This window comes from Cannabis sativa, chromosome 7 (genome assembly GCF_029168945.1).
Source record: "Cannabis sativa cultivar Pink pepper isolate KNU-18-1 chromosome 7, ASM2916894v1, whole genome shotgun sequence".
Taxonomy (NCBI): domain Eukaryota; kingdom Viridiplantae; phylum Streptophyta; class Magnoliopsida; order Rosales; family Cannabaceae; genus Cannabis; species Cannabis sativa.
This window is the reverse complement of record NC_083607.1, coordinates 29,158,336-29,184,045: the sequence shown is the minus strand read 5'-3', so window position 1 is coordinate 29,184,045 and position 25,710 is coordinate 29,158,336.

Sequence of the window (25,710 nt, the reverse complement as noted above, 5' to 3'; positions counted from 1 at the left end):
TCCAAGCCCTAGGTGCATATCTGGATCTAAATCTCGGGTCCCAGTCTGGTTTGATTTCTTGTGCCGGGTCATGAGCTGGGTTCTAGGTTCAAGTTAAGGTCTGGGTCAGGTACTAGGTCCAAGTCCTACTTCTATTTCCGAGGTCCCTATCTTGATTCTGGGTCTAGGTCCCAGTTATTTTGTGGGTTTGGGTCCCGGTCTAAGTTTGGATTCGAGTCCTAGTCTCGGTTCTGGTTTATGTCTTTGTCTAGGTTTTGATCTGGGTTCGAGTTTGGGTTTCGGTCCTTGTCCTGGTGCTAGTCCTAGTTCGGTTCTAGTTCCATTTGCGATTCTGAGTTCGAGTTTGGGTTTGAGTTCTGGTCGGACTTCGAGTCCTCGTCTGAGTTTGAGTTCGGGTCTGGATTTTCAATCTAGGTCTAGATTACGCTGCGGGTGTGGGTTCGCGTGCTAGGTCTTTGTCTAGGTTGGATCCAAGTCCCAAGTTTCAATCACGATCTGAGTTTGGATTAAGTTTTGGGTCTAAGTCCTTGGTTCTGATCCTTGTCTAGGTTTGAGTTTGGGTCCGTGTTTGGGTCTAGCTTTGGGTGTGATTCTAGGTGTGGGTGTTTGAGTTCGGGTGCGAGTCTTTGTCTGGGTTTGTGTCCAGGTCTGAACCCCGATTTGGGTCTAGGTTCGTGTCTAAGTCCAAGACCCAGAGCTAGACCAAGACCAAGACCAAGACCCAGGATGCACACCCACACCCAGAGCCTGATCTTAACCTAGACTTAAATCCGGACCCGAACCCAAACTCAGACCAGGACTCGAACTCCGACCCGTACTCAAACTCAGAATCGCAAATGGACCTAGAACCGAACTAGGACTACCACTAGGACCAGAACAGAAACCAAAAACTGAACCCAAATCATGTTGGGTTTTATGCCTTAATAAAACTCATTTCAATATAATCAGATTTACTTATTAATATAGATCAGAAATAACATTTAATGTTGCATGGTTCACATGATTTATTTCATGATTATATGTACATAATGTATGAATTCATCTGAAACCCTTTTCACATACTTGATCCTGTTTATTGTGTTGTCAACATATTGGAAAGTAAACACACTACTACAATATAAGCCTTTAGCTTCCCTTTTTTCAACCCAATTTATAAAAAGGGAAGCTAACGGGGGTGAAAATATCTGCATTGACATTTAGAAGCGGTTTTTTGGTAAAAACCGTAGGTATAGAATGTATATATATCTATGCCGTCGGTTGGGGGTTGGGGAAAATCAGGGTTTTTTTATATAACCCTATGGCGTCGGTTATTAGGTATTAACCGACGCCATAGGTGCCACCTTTATTCGACACGTGGCACCTATGGCGTCGGTTAATACCTAATAACCGACGCCATAGGGTTATATATCAGACCCTTTCAGCTTCGTCTTCCTCACTTCCTCATTTCACACCTTGCTGAACACGAAGAACAGCCACCCACAGCAGCCCCAAACCCACGAAAAAACCCTCGCCAACCACCACTAAAACAACCTCATTCTCCCTCATTTCTTAACCATTTTACCCCATTTTTGTCTTAAAATCTTCTATTTTCTATACGTAAACCTATACTGTAAAAAAGTTTAGTTTTTTTCCCCTCTATATACCAAACCGAACCTATTATAAAGAAAGGTGGTGGGTATAACTCCGACCACCGATTTTAGCGGAGAAAACGTTGAGTCTCAACGTCCATTAAGGTATAAATATGCTTTCTATTCATTTTATTTATGTACATTGGTATTATTTCATTTTTGTAAATTTTTTTAGAATTTTTTATTTTATTAATATTATATTGTGTGTGTTCTAGAGGTGGTCGGATTTTTGTAGCATTTTATCGCCGGATTGCATTTATAAGGTAAATATTTATTAACTTGATATATAATATATATGTAATATGTGTTTATATATATGTTGTGTGTATATACTATTTGTGTATTTTGTGTATTTATATTGTATATATATTTGTTGTGAATGAGAATGAGAGGTAGTATGAATTTAATTAGTTTAGAGATAAAGTTTTTAAAATAATGGTAGTGTGAATATATAATTGATTATATATGTATATATATTTATATGTTCTTTTTTAAAAAAAATTAACTATGGAAATTAGTAACTAGCTGGTAACTTGCTATTTTGTTTAATAACTAGTAAGTAATTTAATAATTAAAATTTTAAATTGGTTGTATATTGCATTATGTTATAGGTTGTGTGCTAATATTTGAGGGTCGACATATTTCGGTGTTGATCGGATTTGCAATAGGTATATCCATCCGCTAACCTTTTGTTAGTATAATTAATTATCAATGCATGCTTAGTTGAGTTTGAATATCTTAAATATTCATCCGTAGTGAAGTAGGTTCTGCGAATACATGTACTGCGGTCGGATGGGTGGATAAATTTTGTATTGTTTATGTTAGTTTCTTTGTTCTGTATTGTTATATTTGTTTTGTAATTTGTTACTTTAGGCACTTTTAAAATTTTTGGGAACGTCCAATTACAGCCGTTATGCTGCCAAAATTTCGGTAGAATTTGGATCAAATTTTATTATAAAAAATATAAATGTTAAAGGAAAAGTACATAACATAAATAACTAGGTTATTACTCGCTAGTTGTAAGAAATTAGGTGACATAACACATTCATATTTGACTCAAAACATGTTCGTGTTAGTAGGTCTTTATATTTGACTCAAAACATGTTCGTGAAATTAGGTGACATTTGTTTTGTTTGTTACTTTAGGCACTTGTCTTGTATAATCTAATTGATGTGTCTATGCATTTATTATACTTAGTAAGTCTTTATATTTGACTCAAAACATGTTCGTGTTAGTAGCATGATCATCAATGTCAAAGTTCATATTTGAAAGGTTCTCAAATTTTGTTTATTAATGGTGTTAGGAAAATGTTATTAATAGGTTTAAATTTTTTGGAAACGTTCAATTATAGCCAGATTATCTTCTTAGAAATTTTGGTAGAATTAGGATAATATTTGATTTTAGTTTCTCTTAAACTTGGTTGTTAGGATTTTATCGGAAGTGACTTTATCGGAAGTCAAGTACATAATTTTTGGTATAAGGTATGTTTTCTTTAACTTACTTTTAGAATATTTTTTATACATATTTAGATAATCCTTAAATACTTAGAGTAATTTTCGAAAAATACAAAACATAACTTAAAAAATTATAAAAATAATAATAATACATTAGAAAAATACAAACCCATATTATAAAATTTAAATGTATAAAAATATTAAATTACATAAAAATTAAAATATTACACATTATTTTATTATTCAATAAACTAATTATTATACAAAACATAACTTAAAAAATTATAAAAATAATAATAATATACTAGAAACATACAAACCCATATTATAAAATTTAAATGTATAAAAATATTAAATTACATAAAAATTAAAATATTACACATTATTTTATTATTCAATATAGTAATTATTATATAAAACATAACTTAAAAAATTATAAAAATGATACTAAAATACTAGAATACAAACACATATTATAAAATATAAAATATTAATAAAAAAATACCTAATATATAAACACTTAGAGCAATGTAAATTTGTATTTATTTAATTTTTTAATTTAATTTTATTTATGCTTTAATTTAAATTAATTAATAATACAAAAATAAATTTAGATTTTTAATAAATGTAAAAAAAATATATTAATTAAAGCTGAATTTTTTTTTTAAGAAACCTCTATGCCGTCGGTTATTTTATAATAACCGACGCCATAGGGGTACATATGGCGTCAGTTTTTATAAACCCTTTAGCGTCGCCCTGATCAGCGTCGGTAGCGAATTTCGCGAAAACCGACGCTGAAAGGGCTTAAAAACCGCCTCTAAAGGGGGTTTTTGTAGTAGTGACATGACTATGTGAATAAAGTTTCCTAGATTTATCAGACATAGGGTTTACTGATATGATAATCTACAACAGAGCTTACTTGTATTTGGAGAAATGCTATGTTCTTTCCAAAGCATTGGTTAAACTAAAGCTCAGGTTGGATGCATGGAGTATGCATCGGAACGGACCGATATTGAACTTTGACTTAGATTTATTAAACTTATCGTAATATCTATTCAAGTCAATATGGCCTAGTTGATCCTAGATCAAATGATCTTAATCCTGTTATGATTAGGCTCAATCTCAAGAGGCTATTGGTGTTCTTTGATTTGTTAGTTAAGCCTACTTTTGGGTCAGGGTGATACGTACATTTTGGGAACACGGTAGTGCAATTTAGTGGGACCGCTAACATAAACATGGAATCTATAGCTTCTATCTGGAAAATAGTAAGTAAAGGATGATCTCCTTCGAGCTTGACCAAACGAAAATAAATGGTGGAGTACAAATTTCACATAAGCTGAAATATCATTTATATGGGGTTAAGTGTTTTAAGGATTAAATACATTGTAGGGTGTAACGGTAATCTAATCCCTTTACAGTGTAGATCATTCATATAGAGGATCATTGATCAAATTAGGATTATAACAATGGATAACTAATGATGTGTCTATATGGTGGAACATATAGATCATTCTATATACTGAGAGTGCAATTCTAAGTTCTATGCATGGATTCAACGAAGAATTAATAAGTCAGTGAATTTAGGTAATAAATTCTTGATCTGCTTATTGGAAGCTCGATTATATGGACCCATGGTCCCCCCACTAGTTGAGATAATATTGCTTGTAAGACTCATATAATTGGTTTGGATTAATCAATTATAATTCTCAAATTAGACTATGTCTATTTGTGATTTTTTCACTAAGGGCGAAATTGTAAAGAAATAGTTTTAGGGGCATATTTATTAATTATGATACTTTGTATGGTTCAATTAATAAATATGATAAATGACAATATTATTTAATAATTATTTATAGTTATTAAATAGTTAGAATTGGCATTTAAATGGTTGAATTAGAAAATTGGCGTTTTTGAGAAAATCAGATGCAGAAAAGATAAAACTGCAAAATTGCAAAAAGTGAGGCCCAAATCTACATTGCATGGCCGACCACTTTTATAGGAATTATCCTCTGATATTTTCATTATTTTAATGCCAAATAATTCAAACCTAACCCTAGTGGAATGCTATAAATAGATAGTGAAGGCTTCAGGAAAATTAGACTTTTCATTCAGAAAAAACCTGTGCCTCTCTCTCTCTCTACCTTGGCCGACCACTCCCTCTCTCTCTTCTTCCTTAAGATTTCGAAACACTTAGTTATTAGAGTAGTGCCCACACACAGCAAGTGATACCTCAATCATAGTGAGGAAGATCGTGAAGAAAGACTTTCAGCAAGAAGGAGTTTCAGCACTAAAGAATCAGAGAAAGAGATCCATGTTCAGATCTTCATAATACTCTGCGACAGAAAGGATACAAGGGTTAGAGATCTGAACGGAAGGAGTCATATTATTCCGCTACACCCAATGTAAGGTTTACTAAACTTTATATGTGTTTATTTCATAATCGTTTTAGAAGTTCATATTTAGGGTGTTAATCAACATACTTGTGAGTAGATCTAAGATCCTGGTAAAATAATTTCAAACAGATCAAAACCTAGACAGATACCTAAACCAGAACCGAGACTAGGACTCGAACCCGAACTTAGAACGGGATCCAAACCCACACAATAACCAGGACCTGGACCCAGAATCAGGATAGGGACCTGAAAAACAGAACTAGGACTTGGACCTATTACCCGACCCACACCTTAACTTGAACCTAAGACCCAGCTCGTGACCCGGTACAAGAAATCGAACAACACTGGGACCCTTGATTGGGATTCGGATCTGGACCCAAGGCTTGGACAAAACTCATAGTCAGTGTCTGGGTTTTGGACCAGCCCTGGACCCGAACCGTAAAAAGGACTCGAACCCACACCCAAACCTTAACCAAGTCCCAATCCCAAAAGTGGACCAGAACCCGTACCCTGTGACCCAAAATCGGAACAAAAACCGGAAGTTGGTAAGGACTGGAACTAGGACTTGGACTTGGAATCATAATTGAAATTGGACCTAGATCCAGAACAGTAAACAGAGCAGGACTCAGACCTGGACTCCAAATCAGACCTATACGCGAATTGGGAGCCGCACCCGGATCCCAACTCAATCCTGGACTCGGGACCTAAACCCGAACCTAAAATCAAACCCAAACATGGAACGAGACTTGGACTAGAACTCAGACAAAGAACCAAACTCGAACCAAGACCTAGACCTGGGACCCAAAATTAGAACCTGAACAAGAATCACCGAACCAGGACCCTAGAACAAGACTAGGATCGTGACCAGGACCCGGACCCAGAGCTAGAACCGAACATAAACCTAGCTTCAGACCAAAACTGAGACTGGAACTCTGGCCCGGACATGGTCGTGTACCCAAACCGGAACTGAGGCCCGGACCTGGACCTAATTCTGGGACCCGATCCGAAACACAGACTTGGACCTAGATAAGGATCCAGATACGAACCTGGACTTGAACCAAGACCCAGACTGGGATTGAAATGTAGGACCTAGATCTGGACCGAGATCCTGACCCAGACCCAAACTTGGGCCCGCACTCGGGACCTGAACTTGGACTTTGACCCGAACATAGACTATAACGCCCTGAACCTCAGGAACGCCACGTGTGTGCTTTTATAATCTTATTATCAATAATCTATTAGTTTGGGAAAAGTGTGGTTTCATTCAAAAAAATATATTATCTTTAATTAAATTTAAAATAGAAACTTTAGTTCAAAATACTGTGGTAATATGGGCATCCCCTGCTAATAAAATTCTTTTACAACCAATCATAGAACCGTTAATACAAGAGTAGGTTATACATCCAATCATAGAAAAAGGGGTGATCCTGCTTCCAGGAAGCCAAGACAACACGGTTGATATGTACATTGCTGGGAGACCTCTGACTCGTGGCCAAACAGAACCGCTAATCTTCATACCTGCATCGTGAAGCACCCGTGAGTCATAGTGACTCAGCAAGAAAAGCCATTAGAAAAAAGAGAATTATGGAAAGTGATAGTAGATTTCATTTCAACAGATTATTCATACAAGTAGATTGCACTCTTTCAACGTATATTTACAATTCAACGTCTACACGAGCAAACTCATTACAAAATCAAGGGTATTTATAGCTATGCATAATCAACAATCTCAGCATTTCATAAAACACCTCAATCATGCATTATCATAAACATTCATTTTCAATGCTTCATAAAGCACCCTAGTTCACACATTAGTATATCCACACAATTTCAGTGCTTCATAAAGCACTCCAATTATACATCATTACAAACATGTTTTCTTACATCCCTAAGCCACTGAGACTGTAAGGAAAATGACCAATTTCATAAGCTATATAACATTTATTCAATCATACCTTCACAAAAAAGTATTCAATTACAACTCATCACATAATAACACGCTTGATCGTTCCACAATTTCATAACCACATAATTTAGGTACTTCATAAAGGACCCCTACCACTCGTTAACCACGAGCTATATATGTCACTATCATTGTCCGATACAACAAACGATAAGTAAGAACCTATCCGCTGTTTCAGGAGTAATTACTCATAACTGTAATGACTGTTTCTTTTACTCGATCATAATTGAGCCACAACAATAATAATCATTTCATAATACTTCCCTTGATCATAATCGAGTCAAACGATAATAATCGTTTCATAATACTTCCCTCGATCATAATCGAGTCAAACGATAATAATCGTTTCATAATACTTCCCTCGATCATAATCGAGTCAAACGATAATAATCGTTTCATAATACTTCCCTCGATCATAATCGTTTCATAATATTTCCCTCGATCATAATCGAGTCAAAACATACACTTATCGGAATCTCGATCATAATCGAGACTATCACAATTATAATCGTTAACTACAAACGCTATATAGTACTTTTCTTACCTGAGTCCAAAGATTAAGCTTGCATTCCAGCCTAAGTGGATAAACAAAGCTTGACAATCCCGAGTCCTATGCCACGACAATAACATTCAATAAATACCTTAATCCATAAATTCGCGAATAACCCTACTTCCCATAACCAGTGAACATTAACTCTATTAGCTCCAAAATAGGTTTTACAACTTCCAAACAATCTATACCAGACACGGAAATCACCCCGAGCTTTGAAATCGGCCCTAACAAAAATTGAAAATTTTCCCCTGTAAGCAAACCGGTCGACTGGTTCTGCTACACTAGAACCAACGGGTCGACCGGTTCTGGCAGGATTGCAACTAAGAGTTTTCTCCTCCAAACTCGAACCAAAACTAAACCAAACCTGTCCAACTGCTCCAAATCAATATAATATCATAAACACAACATACCAACACATCAAAACACCACAACTCATCCATTTACTCAAAATTGTATTCCCAAGTGAACTAGAACTCATAAAACTTCATTCAACTCATTTCCAAGTTAAGCAGCCCTTATATTCAGCAAACTCAAACCTATACAAGCTTTAAACCAAACCTAAGAACAGATTCTAATCCTAACTTATACCCCAGCCCTGAATTTCTTGAAACCCTAACCAAAACCTAACCTAAAACTTAAAGAAATCAAAGGAAAATTGTACCAAACTCACCTCAACTTGACTAACTCCTAGGGCAGAAGGTTTTGCCAAGAATTTGATGAAGAGAGCTGAGATTCCCTCAAGTTTCTTGCTGGTTTTCCTTGGAGCCGAAAGAGAGAGGAAGAGAAAGTGATGCTCTTGACTTATCCTATAGAATTTGACTTATATAACTTATCTCTTTCCTTAAATAGCATAAGTAGTTAAACACCTAAATAAATAACTTAATCCACTTAATTTTATTTCAGCCATCAAATAAAACATAAAATTTACTTATCACACCAAATGATCATTTTACCCTTTTTATAACCCTTAAGCTTAAGATCAAATCCTAGGGATATTTTAGTAATTTCTAACCATTCCCGCCAAACCGACAACTTAAAATTCTAATCTAGTCTGGTATAAAATCCAATTTAATTCATCTTTTATTGTCGTGACATCTCTGACCTCTCCGTCTAGTTCCACAGTTGTCAGGCCCGAAAATATTTATTTCAAAAAGGATATCCATGATACCCACATATTTTGATATAATCTCCGTAATTAATAAATTAGGCTTTATTTATTCTTATCTCCCTAATCAACCCATAATTAGTTTAAGTAGGATTATAATCCTACTCTAATACCCACATAATCACATATTTAATAAAATATGTTCAATTAAAATCTCAATATATTTTTCCGGGATATTACAACTATCCCGTCCTTATAGAAATTTTGTCCTCGAAATTTATTTAATCCACTCAGGACACCGCCCCCGCAACTGGGACTTTAACTTCCAAATCGCTTTTCAATCTTATTGTTCCTTCACAATATTATAATAAGCGATATAGTCTTTTGTTCCGTAGCACTTTCTCTTTCTGTTCAAGAATCTGTATCAATTGCTCCTAATATAACAAGTCTGTTTAAAATTTAATATTCTCCTAACTCTGCACATGGATTGCTTCCACTTTGCATTTCTAAAACCTTGAAGCATATGTTGTAAACTCCAGATAAAATAGATTAGCATAGCTCTTCCATCCAGTATAGAAGCAATACACAAACCTGAATCTTTAAACTACATCAGTATTACATTAACAGTACTCTAATAACTGTTATTACATGAATACTCATTTAGAACCTTCCATTCAGTATCCTTATTGGACTAATATACCAATCTGGTTTATATCATAAAATTTCCTTCAAACAAAACCAAAAGTCCTTTGTTAAGCAGGTTTCAAACCTTTTCTCGTACTTCTAAAGTTCGGAGTCACTCTACTGAGCCATTTTATTTCTTCACAATACACTAATCTATAAAATAATATTAACAAGTTCTCTGATCACGCTCTCAATCTTTGTTCTGGTTACATTTCCAGTAACCTTTGGTAAGATCTTTTCGTTTTACAATCTTGTTCTAGACCTCTTCAGTTTAAGGTATTCACTACTAATTTACTCCCCAAAGTTGTAGAAAATCACACCGTTAAAGTTTCAATCATCTCTAAATGTCACCACTGCCTCCTATCTAACTTCTTCCAAAATAAACAGTATTTGAGGCTTTGGTGTTTTGTATAGACTTCACATTTTCACCATATAGATAATGTACCAACTTTCAGTGCAAAACTATTACTGCCAATTCAATATCATGATTAAAATACCATTGCTCATACTCCTTTAATGGTCTAGGTTGTTTGGCAAAACTCTCCTAAACTATGTCAGAATACAATCTTATCCTTGTTTAGAAGTGTTACCCTAAATCACAAATTTCTCTTCTTTGACTGGCATTGTTAATATTGGTACAATAGTTAACCATTGTTTCAATTCTTTGACTTAACTCCACTTAGAGTGTAAAACATTCCTCAACAAATATTCCGTAGCATTCTGTTAATTCTAGAAAACCTCTAACCTCAGTTGTAAACTTGGATTGAAGTCAACTCTAAACTGCTTTAATCCTTGTCGAGCCTTTCAAGGTACTATCTATATCCATTTCATGCTCTAAGAAACCTACTTAGAGTCAGAAAATTTGCATTTCCAGCAATTAGCATAAAGTTTAACCTGCTAAAATATTATAATACCATCCAAAATACCTCTCAAATTCCTTCTTTGAATTGGAGGAAATCAGAATATCCTTAATGATAAAATTTACAAAGTCATCAAGTACGAAAAATTGCTTTGGAAATACCCTTCTCTTAAATCTTCAACTGGTAATAACCAGATCGAAGACCGATCTCAGAGAAGATGGTACTTCCCTAAAATTAATCATCACCATTTCTATTCTTGACAAAGGAATACTTACTCTTCATCATGAGTTTATTTAATTTCCAATGATCAATACACTTTTGTAAAGTTTCATTCTTTCTCTTCATAAATAAAACTGACGTACTCCAGGATGGGATACACAGTCCAACAATTTCAAATCCAACATCCAACATAACTGAACCTTTAACCATCTATTTCAAAGTCAATCTCCCATTTAATAGTAACTCCCCTAGAAAGACATTCAGAAATTCTCAAACCACTGGTACGTATTCAGGTTCCATAGGTATTCTTCATAATGTATAACTTATTAGTGCATCCATTCCACATTAAATCTCTTGCCTTAAATGCTGAAATTAATAAAATTCAGGACTCTTGAACCTCGCCCACGAACACGAATGAATCCTCACCTTCAGGTCCAAGAGTTACCATCTTTCTTTCACAATCGATAATTGCATTAAACTTTACAAATCAATCCATCCCTAATTCATCCTCAAGATTCTCTAATCTTAGCTCAACGATTACAACCAAGCATTCCCTTCTTCCCCCACAACTCTGGAAGGGATTTGAACCACTTGCTGTAGAATAACTAGTTCTAAAGTAAAACTTTTCAATCTTCCAATCATCCTTCTTGAAATATAAGATTATATTGTACCAAAATCAATTAAAACTATTAACAAAGTATGGTTCATAGAAGTTCAACTTATCACGGTGGAAAAGACTAGCACCAGTCTCAGTCTAGGTCAAACAAACACCCAAACAAAATCTAAAATGTCATCACCCCTTTTTAATTCAGTCACGGCAACAGTAGGCAACTTCTTCAAAATGGCCTACTACCCCATACTAAAAAAAAACATGCTCTCATGTGGCATTAACTTTGCTAGCATCTCTTACATCTCGACTTTACACTCTTAGCAAAAGAGGTTAAATCAACCACCTAAGCATAGAACTAGAAAACCCCTAGTTACTAAACAACTATATCCACATTCAGAGTGATATACTTTTCCCACCTTCAACAAGATTAGGCTCTCTAGCGGCCTTAATAGTCGCTTCCTCAAAATAGAACTTTACCCATCGGTCCAGTTTAGTGTCATTCCCCATCACCACACTGCCCGGGATTAATCATGTAAGTTTTGCTACTTTGCCACTCAATTAATCCCTTACTTTATCATACATTTATTCCCAGTCTGTGGTAGTAGAAGATTCATACTCATGCTACCAACTCCGAGCCTTGTAAGCTCACAATTATGCTTACTAGATCGCCCCAGGTACATTTTTCCAGTACACTCGCGACCATTTCTTTCCATCATTAAAATCTTTCAAACCAGAATTAATGCTAATAAGCATTACCAAGCATATTTAACAATTTTATCATAACTTATCACGCTTCTCTTACAGCTTACACATTTTAATAAGCAAACCATTCAATCAATCAATAAATAATGCACTAATCAATTAACAATCAATAAATACTAAGCCATGAGTCGAACGAGTCTTCGCAGCCAATGTACATATCAAACTAGTCTTTAGGATCTTTAAACCTTGGTCGCTCTGATACCATGTTGTAACGCCCTGAACCTCAAGAACGCCACGTGTGTGCTTTTATAATCTTATTATCAATAATCTATTAGTTTAGGAAAAGTGTGGTTTAATTCAAAAAAATATATTATCTTTAATTAAATTTAAAATAGAAACTTTAGTTCAAAATACTGTCGTAATATGGGAATCCCCAACTAATAAAATTCTTTTACAACCAATCATAAAACCGTTAATACAAGAGTAGGTTATACATCCAATCATTATAAAAGGGGAAATCCTGCTTCTAGGAAGCCAAGACAACACGGTTGATATGTACATTGCTGGGAGACCTCTGACTCGTGGCCAAAGAGAACCGCTAATCTTCTTACCTGCATCGTGAAGCACCCGTGAGTCATAGTGACTCAGGAAGAAAAGCCATTAGACAAAAGAAAATTATGGAAAGTGATAGTAGATTTCATTTCAACAGATTAATCTTACCAGTAGATTGCACTCTTTCAACGTATATTTACAATTCAACGTCTATACGAGCAAACTCAATACAAAATTAAGGGTATTTATAGCTATGCATAATCAACAATCTCAGCATTTCATAAAACACCTTAATCATGCATTATCATAAACATTCATTTTCAATGCTTCATAAAGCACCCTAGTTCACACATTAGTATATCCACACAATTTCAGTGCTTCATAAAGCACTCCAATCATACATCATTACAAACTTGTTTTCTTACATCCCTAAGCCACTGAGACTGTAAGGAAAATGACCAATTTCATAAGATATATAACATTTATTCAATCATACCTTAACAAAAATGTATTCAATTACAACTCATCACATAATAACACGCTTGATCGTTCCACAACTTCATAACCACATAATTTAGGTACTTCATAAAGTACCCCTACCACTCGTTAACCACGAGCTATATATGTCACTATCATTGTCCGATACAACAAACGATAAGTAAGAACCTATCCGCTGTTTCAGGAGTAATTACTCATAACTGTAATGACTGTTTCTTTTACTCGATCATAATTGAGCCACAACAATAATAATCATTTCATAATACTTCCCTTGATCATAATCGAGTCAAACGATAATAATCGTTTCATAATACTTCCCTCGATCATAATCGAGTCAAACGATAATAATCGTTTCATAATACTTCCCTCGATCATAATCGAGTCAAACGATAATAATCGTTTCATAATACTTCCCTCGATCATAATCGAGTCAAACGATAATAATCGTTTCATAATACTTCCCTCGATCATAATCGTTTCATAATATTTCCCTCGATCATAATCGAGTCAAAACATACACTTATCGGAATCTCGATCATAATCGAGACTATCACAATTATAATCGTTAACTACAAACGCTATATAGTACTTTTCTTACCTGAGTCCAAAGATTAAGCTTGCATTCCAGCCTAAGTGGATAAACAAAGCTTGACAATCCCGAGTCCTATGCCACGACAATAACATTCAATAAATACCTTAATCCATAAATTCGCAAATAACCCTACTTCCCATAACCAGTGAACATTAACTCTATTAGCTCCAAAATAGGGTTTACAACTTCCAAACAATCTATACCAGACACGGAAATCACCCCGAGCTTTGAAATCGGCCCTAACAAAAATTGAAAATTTTCCCCTGTAAGCAAACCGGTCGACTGGTTCTGCTACACCAGAACAAACGGGTCGACCGGTTGTGGCAGGATTGCAACTAAGAGTTTTCTCCTCCAAACTCGAACCAAAACTAAACCAAACCTGTCCAACTGCTCCAAATCAATATAATTTCATAAACACAACATACCAACGCATCAAAACACCACAACTCATCCATTTACTCAAAATTGTATTCCCAAGTGAACTAGAACTCATAAAACTTCATTCACTCATTTCCAAGTTAAGCAGCCCTTATATTCAGCAAACTCAAACCTATACAAGCTTTAAACCAAACCTAAGAACAGATTCTAATCCTAACTTATACCCCAGCCCCGAATTTCTTGAAACCCTAACCAAAACCTAACCTAAAACTTAAAGAAATCAAAGGAAAATTGTACCAAACTCACCTCAACTTGACTAACTCCTAGGGCAGAAGGTTTTGCCAAGAATTTGATGAAGAGAGCTGAGATTCCCTCAAGTTTCTTGCTGGTTTTCCTTGGAGCCGAAAGAGAGAGGAAGAGAAAGTGATGCTCTTGACTTATCCTATAGAATTTGACTTATATAACTTATCTCTTTCCTTAAATAGCATAAGTAGTTAAACACCTAAATAAATAACTTAATCCACTTAATTTTATTTCAGCCATCAAATAAAACATAAAATTTACTTATCACACCAAATGACCATTTTACCCTTTTTATAACCCTTAAGCTTAAGATCAAATCCTAGGGATATTTTAGTAATTTCTAACCATTCCCGCCAAACCGACAACTTAAAATTCTAATCTAGCCTGGTATAAAATCCAATTTAGTTCATCTTTTATTGTCGTGACATCTCTGACCTCTCCGTCTAGTTCCACAGTTGTCAGGCCCGAAAATATTTATTTCAAAAAGGATATCCATGATACCCACATATTTTGATATAATCTCCGTAATTAATAAATTAGGCTTTATTTATTCTTATCTCCCTAATCAACCCATAATTAGTTTAAGTAGGATTATAATCCTACTCTAATACCCACATAATCACATATTTAATAAAATATGTTGAATTAAAATCTCAATATATTTTTCCGGGATATTACAACTATCCCGTCCTTATAGAAATTTTGTCCTCGAAATTTATTTAATCCACTCAGGACACCGCCCCCGCAACTGGGACTTTAACTTCCAAATCGCTTTTCAATCTTATTGTTCCTTCACAATATTATAATAAGCGATATAGTCTTTTGTTCCGTAGCACTTTCTCTTTCTGTTCAAGAATCTGTATCAATTGCTCCTAATATAACAAGTCTGTTTAAAATTTAATATTCTCCTAACTCTGCACATGGATTGCTTCCACTTTGCATTTCTAAAACCTTGAAGCATATGTTGTAAACTCCAGATAAAATAGATTAGCATAGCTCTTCCATCCAGTATAGAAGCAATACACAAACCTGAATCTTTAAACTACATCAGTATTACATTAACAGTACTCTAATAACTGTTATTACATGAATACTCATTTAGAACCTTCCATTCAGTATCCTTATTGGACTAATACACCAATCTGGTTTATATCATAAAATTTCCTTCAAACAAAACCAAAAGTCCTTTGTTAAGCAGGTTCCAAACCTTTTCTCGTACTTCTAAAGTTCGGAGTCACTCTACTGAGCCATTTTATTTCTTCACAATACACTAATCTATAAAATAATATTAACAAGTTCTCTGATCACGCTCTCAATCCTTGTTCTGGTTACATTTCCAGTAACCTTTGGTAAGATCTTTTCGTTTTACAATCTTGTTCTAGACCTCTTCAGCTTAAGGTATTCACTACTAATTTACTCCCCAAAGTTGTAGAAAATCAAACCGTTAAAGTTTCAATCATCTCTAAATGTCACCACTGCCTCCTATCTAACTTCTTCCAAAATAAACAGTATTTGAGGCTTTGGTGTTTTGTATAGACTTCACATTTTCACCATATAGATAATGTACCAACTTTCAGTGCAAAACTATTACTGCCAATTCAATATCATGATTAAAATACCATTGCTCATACTCCTATAATGGTCTAGGTTGTTTGGCAAAACTCTCCTAAACTATGTCAGAATACAATCTTATCCTTGTTTAGAAGTGTTACCCTAAATCACAAATTTCTCTTCTTTGACTGGCATTGTTAATATTGGTACAATAGTTAACCATTGTTTCAATTCTTTGACTTAACTCCACTTAGAGTGTAAAACATTCCTCAACAAATATTCCGTAGCACTCTGTTAATTCTAGAAAACCTCTAACCTCAGTTGTAAACTTGGATTGAAGTCAACTCTAAACTGCTTTAATCCTTGTCGAGCCTTTCAAGGTACTATCTATATCCATTTCATGCTCTAAGAAACCTACTTAGAGTCAGAAAATTTGCATTTCCAGCAATTAGCATAAAGTTTAACCTGCTAAAATATTATAATACCATCCAAAATACCTCTCAAATTCCTTCTTTGAATTGGAGGAAATCAGAATATCCTTAATGATAACATTTACAAAGTCATCAAGTACGAAAAATTGCTTTGGACATACCCTTCTCTTAAATCTTCAACTGGTAATAACCAGATCGAAGACCGATCTCAGAGAAGATGGTACTTCCCTAAAATTAATCATCACCATTTCTATTCCTGACAAAGGAATACTTACTCTTCATCATGAGTTTATTTAATTTGCAATGATCAATACACTTTTGTAAAGTTTCATTCTTTCTCTTCATAAATAAAACTGACGTACTCCAGGATGGGATACACAGTCCAACAATTTCAAATCCAACATCCAACATAACTGAACCTTTAACCATCTATTTCAAAGTCAATCTCCCATTTAATAGTAACTCCCCTAGAAAGACATTCAGAAATTCTCAAACCACTGGTACGTATTCAGGTTCCATAGGTATTCTTCATAATGTATAACTTATTAGTGCATCCATTCCACATTAAATCTCTTGCCTTAAATGCTGAAATTAATAAAATTCAGGACTCTTGAACCTCGCCCACGAACACGAATGAATCCTCACCTTCAGGTCCAAGAGTTACCATCTTTCTTTCACAATCGATAATTGCATTAAACTTTACAAATCAATCCATCCCTAATTCATCCTCAAGATTCTCTAATCTTAGCTCAACGATTACAACCAAGCATTCCCTTCTTCCCCCACAACTCTGGAAGGGATTTGAACCACTTGCTGTAGAATAACTAGTTCTAAAGTAAAACTTTTCAATCTTCCAATCATCCTTCTTGAAATATAAGATTATATTGTACCAAAATCAATTAAAACTATTAACAAAGTATGGTTCATAGAAGTTCAACTTATCACGGTGGAAAAGACTAGCACCAGTCTCAGTCTAGGTCAAACAAACACCCAAACAAAATCTAAAATGTCATCACCCCTTTTTAATTCAGTCACGGCAACAGTAGGCAACTTCTTCAAAATGGCCTACTACCCCATACTAAAAAAAAACATGCTCTCATGTGGCATTAACTTTGCTAGCATCTCTTACATCTCGACTTTACACTCTTAGCAAAAGAGGTTAAATCAACCACCTAAGCATAGAACTAGAAAACCCCTAGTTACTAAACAACTATATCCACATTCAGAGTGATATACTTTTCCCACCTTCAACAAGATTAGGCTCTCTAGCGGCCTTAATAGTCGCTTCCTCAAAATAGAACTTTACCCATCGGTCCAGTTTAGTGTCATTCCCCATCACCACACTGCCCGGGATTAATCATGTAAGTTTTGCTACTTTGCCACTCAATTAATCCCTTACTTTATCATACATTTATTCCCAGTCTGTGGTAGTAGAAGATTCATACTCATGCTACCAACTCCGAGACTTGTAAGCTCACAATTATGCTTACTAGATCGCCCCAGGTACATTTTTCCAGTACACTCGCGACCATTTCTTTCCATCATTAAAATCTTTCAAACCAGAATTAATGCTAATAAGCATTACCAAGCATATTTAACAATTTTATCATAACTTATCACGCTTCTCTTACAGCTTACACATTTTAATAAGCAAACCATTCAATCAATCAATAAATAATCCACTAATCAATTAACAATCAATAAATACTAAGCCATGAGTCGAACGAGTCTTCGCAGCCAATGTACATATCAAACTAGTCTTTAGGATCTTTAAACCTTGGTCGCTCTGATACCATGTTGTAACGCCCTGAACCTCAAGAACGCCACGTGTGTGCTTTTATAATCTTATTATCAATAATCTATTAGTTTAGGAAAAGTGTGGTTTAATTCAAAAAAATATATTATCTTTAATTAAATTTAAAATAGAAACTTTAGTTCAAAATACTGTCGTAATATGGGAATCCCCAACTAATAAAATTCTTTTACAACCAATCATAAAACCGTTAATACAAGAGTAGGTTATACATCCAATCATTATAAAAGGGGAAATCCTGCTTCTAGGAAGCCAAGACAACACGGTTGATATGTACATTGCTGGGAGACCTCTGACTCGTGGCCAAACAGAACCGCTAATCTTCTTACCTGCATCGTGAAGCACCCGTGAGTCATAGTGACTCAGTAAGAAAAGCCATTAGACAAAAGAAAATTATGGAAAGTGATAGTAGATTTCATTTCAACAGATTAATCTTACCAGTAGATTGCACTCTTTCAACGTATATTTACAATTCAACGTCTATACGAGCAAACTCAATACAAAATTGAGGGTATTTATAGCTATGCATAATCAACAATCTCAGCATTTCATAAAACACCTTAATCATGCATTATCATAAACATTCATTTTCAATGCTTCATAAAGCACCCTAGTTCACACATTAGTATATCCACACAATTTCAGTGCTTCATAAAGCACTCCAATCATACATCATTACAAACTTGTTTTCTTACATCCCTAAGCCACTGAGACTGTAAGGAAAATGACCAATTTCATAAGCTATATAACATTTATTCAATCATACCTTAACAAAAATGTATTCAATTACAACTCATCACATAATAACACGCTTGATCGTTCCACAACTTCATAACCACATAATTTAGGTACTTCATAAAGTACCCCTACCACTCGTTAACCACGAGCTATATATGTCACTATCGTTGTCCGATACAACAAACGATAAGTAAGAAACCTATCCGCGGTTTCAGGAGTAATTACTCATAACTGTAATGACCTTTTCTTTTACTCGATCATAATCGATCAACAACGATAATAATCGTTTCATAATACTTCCGTCGATCATAATCGAGTCAAACAATGATAATCGTTTCATAATACTTCCCTTGATCATAATCGAGTCAAACGATAATAATCGTTTCATAATACTTCCCTCGATCATAATCGAGTCAAACAATAATAATCGTTTTATAATACTTCCCTCGATCATAATCGAGTCAAACGATCATAATCGTTTCATAATATTTCCCTCGATCATAATCGAGTCAAAACATACACTTATCGGAATCTCGATCATAATCGAGACTACCACAATTATAATCGTTAACTACAAACGATATATAGTACTTTTCTTACCTGAGTCCAAAGATTAAGCGTGCATGCCAGCCTAAGTGGATAAACAAAGCTTGACAATCCCGAGTCCTATGTCACGACAATAACATTCAATAAATACCTTAATCCATAAATTCGAGAATAACCCTACTTCCCATAACCAGTGAACATTAACTTCTATTAGCTCCAAAATAGGTTTTAAAACTTCCAAACAATCTATAACAGACACGGAAATCACCCCGAGCTTTGTAATCGGCCCTAACAAAAACTGAAAAATTTTCCCCTGTCAGCAAACTGGTCAACCGGTTCTGCTACACCAGAACCAACCGTTCGACCGTTCTGGCAGGATTGCAACCAAGAGTTTTCTCCTCCAAACTCGAACCAAAACTAAACCAAACCTGTCCAACTGTTCCAAATCAATATAATATCATAAACACAACATAACCAATGCATCAAAACACCACAACTCATCCATTTACTCAAAATTGTATTCCCAACTGATCTAGAACTCATAAAACTTCATTCAACTCATTTCGAAGTTAAGCAGCCCTTATATTCAGCAAACTCAAACCTATACAAGCTTTAAACCAAACTTAAGAACAGATTCTAATAGCATAATTAGTTAAAAACCTAAATAAATAACTTAATCCTGTTAATTTTATTTCAGCCATCAAATAAAACACAAAATTTACTTATCACACCAAATGACCATTTTACCCTTTTTATAACCCTTAAGCTTAAGATCAAATCCTATGGATATTTTAGTAATTTCTAACCAATCCCGCCAAATCGACAACTTAAAATTCTAATCTATTCTGGTATAAAATCCAATTTAATTCATCTTTTATTGACGTGACATCTCTGACCTCTCCGTCTAGTTCCACAGTTGTCAAGCCCGAAAATATTTATTTCAAAAAGGATGTCCATGATACCCACATATTTTGATATAATCTCCGTAATTAATAAATTACGCTTTATTTATTCTTATCTCCCTAATCAACCCATAATTAGTTTAAGTAGGATTATAATCCTACCCTAATACCCACATAATCACATATTTAATAAAATATATCCAATTAAAATATCAATATATTTTTCCGGGATATTACATAGACCCAGATCGGGGAAAAGACCTTGACACAAACTCGGACACAGGCTCGCACCCGAACTCAAACACCGACACCTAGAATCAGAACAAAAGCTAGACCCGGACCCGGACCCAAACTCGAACCCAGACCAGGATGAGAACCAAGGACTTAGACTCAGAACTGAATACAGACTCAGATCGGGATTGGAACTTGGGACTCGGACCAAACCTAGACCAAGTCCTAGGACGCGAACCCACACCCGGAGCCTAATTTAGACGTAGACTAAAATCTGGACCCGAGCCCAAACTCAAACCAGGACTCGAACTCCGACCCGAACTAAAAACCAAACTCGAACTTAGAATCTCAAATGGAACTAGAACCGAACTAGGACTAGGAACAGGACCAGGACCTACACCTAAACCCGAATACAGATCAAAACCTAGACAGAGACCTAAACCCGAGCCGAGATTAGGACTCAAACCCGAACCTAGACCGGGACCCAAGCCCACATAATAACCGGGACGTGGACCTAGAATTAGGATAGGGACCTGGGAAACAGAACTAGGACCGGGACCTAGTACCCGACCCAGACCTTAACTTGATTCTAGGACCAAACTCGTGACCCGTCACCAGAAATGGAACTAGACAGGGACCCGAGATTGGGATCCGAATATGGACCAAGGGCTTGGACAAAACCCGTAGTCGGTATCTGGATTTGGGACCCAGCCCTGGACCGAAACCATAACAAGGACCCCGATCCACACCCCGACTTGAACCAAGTCTCAAACCCAAAATTGGACCCGAACCCGTACCTTGTGACCCAAAATTAGAACCAAAGCCGGATGTTGACCGGGACTGGAACTAGAACTTGGACTTGGAATCCTAATTGAAATTGGACCTAGATCCAGAACTGTAACCGGACCAGGACCCGGACTTTAAATTAGACCTAGAGCCGAATTGGGAGCCGCACCAGGATCCCAACCCAATACTGGACTCGGGACCCGAACCCGAACCTGAACTCAGACCCAAACATGGAACCAGACTAAGGACATAGAACCCGGGTCGGGACCTCGAAGAGCACCCCAGTCTCGATCCCGAACCCAAACTTAGAAATGGGAACAGGGAGCTGAACCAGAACCAGACCGAGACCCGTGACAGTGATCCAGATGGAGACTCGGGATTCGGTTAACGCGGCCTGGAACAAACAAGTAGTCGGTGTCTAGATCTGGGACTCAGACTAGGACCAGCACCGAGATGAAGAACCAAACCCGAACCCAGACCTCGACCTGGGACCCAAAATTAGACCTGAACAAGAATCGCCGAACCAGGACCCTAGAACAAGACTAGGACCATGACCAGGACCCAGACCCAGAGCTAGAACCGAACAGAGACCTATCCTCAGACCAAAACTGAGACTGGAACTCTGGCCCGGTCACGGTCATGTACCAAGACCGGAATTGGGACCTGGACCTGGACCTAAATCTGGGTCCCTATCCCAAAAACAGACTTGGACCTATATAGTGATTAGGATACGAACTTGGACTCGGACTAAGACCCAGACTGGGATCGAAATGCTGGACCAAGATCTAGACCGATATCCTGAGGTAGACCCATACTTTGACACGCACTCGGGACCCGAACTTGGACCTGGACCCGAACCTAAACCCAGATCAGGGTCCAGACTTGGACACAAACCAGGACACAGACTCGCACTCGAACTCAAACACCCACACCTAGAATCAGACCCAAAGCTAGACCTTGACCCGGACCCAAACTCGAACCCAGACCAGGATCAGAACCAAGGACTTAGACCCAGAACTGAATACAGACTCAGAATTGGATTGGAACTTGGGACTTGGACCCAACTTAGACCAAGACCCAGGACGCGAACCCACACACAGAGCCTGATGTGGATCGAGACCTAAATTTGGACCCGAACACAAACTCAGACCAAGACTCGAACTCCGACCAAAACTCAAACCCAAACTCGAACTCAGAATCGCAAATGGAACTAGAAATGAACTAGGAATAGGACCAGGACCAGGACCAGGAACTAAACCCAAACCCGAACCCAAATCAAAACCTAAATAGAGACCTAAACGCGAACCCGAACTTAGATCGGGAGCCAAACCCACACAATAACTGGGACCTGGACCCAAAATCAAGATAGGGACTCGGGAAAACGAACTTGGACCGGAACCTATTACCCAACCCAGACCTTAACTTGAACAAAGAACCCAGCTCGCGACCCAACACCTGAAATGGAACCAGACTGGGACCCGAGATTGGGATTCGGATCTGGACCCAGGACTTGGACAAAACCCGTAGTCGGTGTCTGGATTTGGGACCCAGCCCTAGAGCCGAACCCTGACAAGGACCCGAACCCACACCCGGACCTTAACTTGAACAAAGGACCCAGCTCGTGATCCGGCACCAAAAATGGAACATGACTGGGACCCTAGATTGGCATCCGGATCTGGACCCAGGGCTTGGACTAAACCCGTAGTCGGTGTGTGGATTTGGGACCCAACCCTGGACCCGAACCCTGACAAAGACCCGAACCCACACCAAGACCAGAACCCAGTCTGAAACCCAAAAGTGGACCCGAACCCGTACCCTGTGACCCAAAATTGGAACAAAAACCGGAAGTTGACCGGGGCAGGATCTAGGACTTGGACTTGGAATCATAACTGAAATTGGACCTAGATCCAGAGCCGTAACCGGACCAGAACCCGTACTCCAAATAAGACCTAGACCCGAATCGGCACCCGGACCCAGATCACAACCCAATCCTGGAGTCGGTACCCGAACCCGAACTCGAACTCAGACCCAAACATGGAACCAGACTAACACAGAACCAGGGTCAGGACCTAGAACCGCAACCTAGCCTCGATCTCGAACCCAAACATATAAATGGGACCTAGGACCTGAACAAGAACCAGACTGAGACCCGTGACAATGATCTAGATCTTAACTCAGGATTCGGGTAACGGGGCCTGGAACAGACCAGTAGTTGGTGTCTAGATCTGGGACTCAGACTAGGACCAGATGCGAGACGAAGAACCAAACCCGAACCCAGACCTAGACTTGGGAACCAACATTAGAACCTGAACAAGAATCGCCGAACCAGGACCCTAGAATAAGACTAGGACCGTGACAAGGACCCGGACCAAGACCTAGAACCGAACACAGACCTAGCCTCATACCCAAACTGAGACTGGAACTCGGGCCCGGACACGGTCGAGTACCCAGACAGAAACTGAGTCATGAACCTGGACTTAAATCTTGGACCCGATCCCAAACACAGACTTGGACCTAGATAGGGATCCAGATACGAACCTGGACTCGGACCAAGACCCAGACTGGGATCGAAATGCTGGACCTAGATCTGGACCGAGATCCTGACCCAGTCCCAAACTTGGACACACTCGGGACCCGAACTTTGACCTGGACACGAACCTAGACCCAGATCGGGCTCCAGACCTGGACACAAACCCGGACACAGACTCGCACCCGAACTCAAACACCCTTACCTAGAATCATCACCAAAGCTAGACCTGGACCCGGACCCAAACTCGAACTCATACTAGGACCCGAACCAAGGACTTAGACCTAGAACTAATTCCATACTCAGATCGGGATCAGAACTTGGGACTCGGACCCAACCTAGACCAAGACGCAGGACGCGAACCCACACCCGGAGCCTGATTTGGACCCAGACTGAAATCCAAACCCGAACCCAAACTCAGACCAGGTTTCGAACTCCGACCCGAACTCAAACCTAAACTCGAACTCAGAATCGCAAATGGAACTAGAACTGAACTAGGACCAGGACCTAAACCCACACAATAACTGGTACCTAGACCTAGAATAAGAATAGGGACCTGGGAGACAGAACTAGGTCCGGGACCTAGTTCCCGACCCAGACCTTAACTTGAATCTAGGACCCAGCTAATGACCCGGCACTAGAACTCGAACCAGACTGGGACTTGAGATTGGGATCCAGATATGGACCCAGGGCTTGGACAAAACCCGTAGTCGGTGTCTGAATTTGTGACCCAACCCTAGACCCGAACCCTGACAAGGACCCGTACCCACACCTGGACCTGAACCCAGTCCAAAACTCAAAAGTGGACCCGAACCCGTACACTGTGACCCAAAATTGGAAACAAAACTGGAAGTTGACCGGGACTGGAACTAGGACGTGGAATCATAACTAAAATTGGACCTAGATCCAGAATTGTAACCGGACAAGGACCCAGACTCCAAATGAGACCTAGACCCGAATTGGGAGCCAAACCTGGATCCCAACCCAAATCTTGAATCGGGACCAGAACCCGAACCTTAACTCAGACCCAAACATGGAACCAGACTAGGGACAAGAACCAGGGTCGGGACCTAGACGACACTCCAGTCTCGATCCCGAACCCAAACTCACAAATGGGACCTGGGACCTAAACCAGAACCAGACCGAGACCCGTGACAGTGATCTAGATCTTGAACAGACTAGTAATCGATGTCTAGATCTGGGACTCAAACTAGGACCAGAACCCAGACGAAGAACCAAACTCGAACCCAGACCTAGACTTGGGACCCAATTAGAACCTGAACAAGAATCGCTGAACACGGACCCTAGAACAAGACTAGGACCGTGACAAGGACCCGTACCCAGACCTAGAACCGAACACAGACCTAGCCTCGGACCCAAACTGAGACTGGAACTCAGGCCCGGACACGGTCGTTTACCCAGACCGGAACTGAGACCCGGACCTGGACCTAAATCAGGGACCCGATCCCAAACACAGACTTGGACCTGGATAGGGATCTGGATACGAACTTTGAGTTAGACCAAGACCTAGACTAGGATTGAAAAGCTGGACCTAGATCTCGACCGAGATCTTGACCCAGACAAAAACTTGGACCCGCACTCGGGACCCGAACTTGGACCTGGAGCGCAACCTAGTCCAAGATCGGGGTCTAGACTTGGACCCAAACCCGGGCCCAGACTCAGACCCGAAC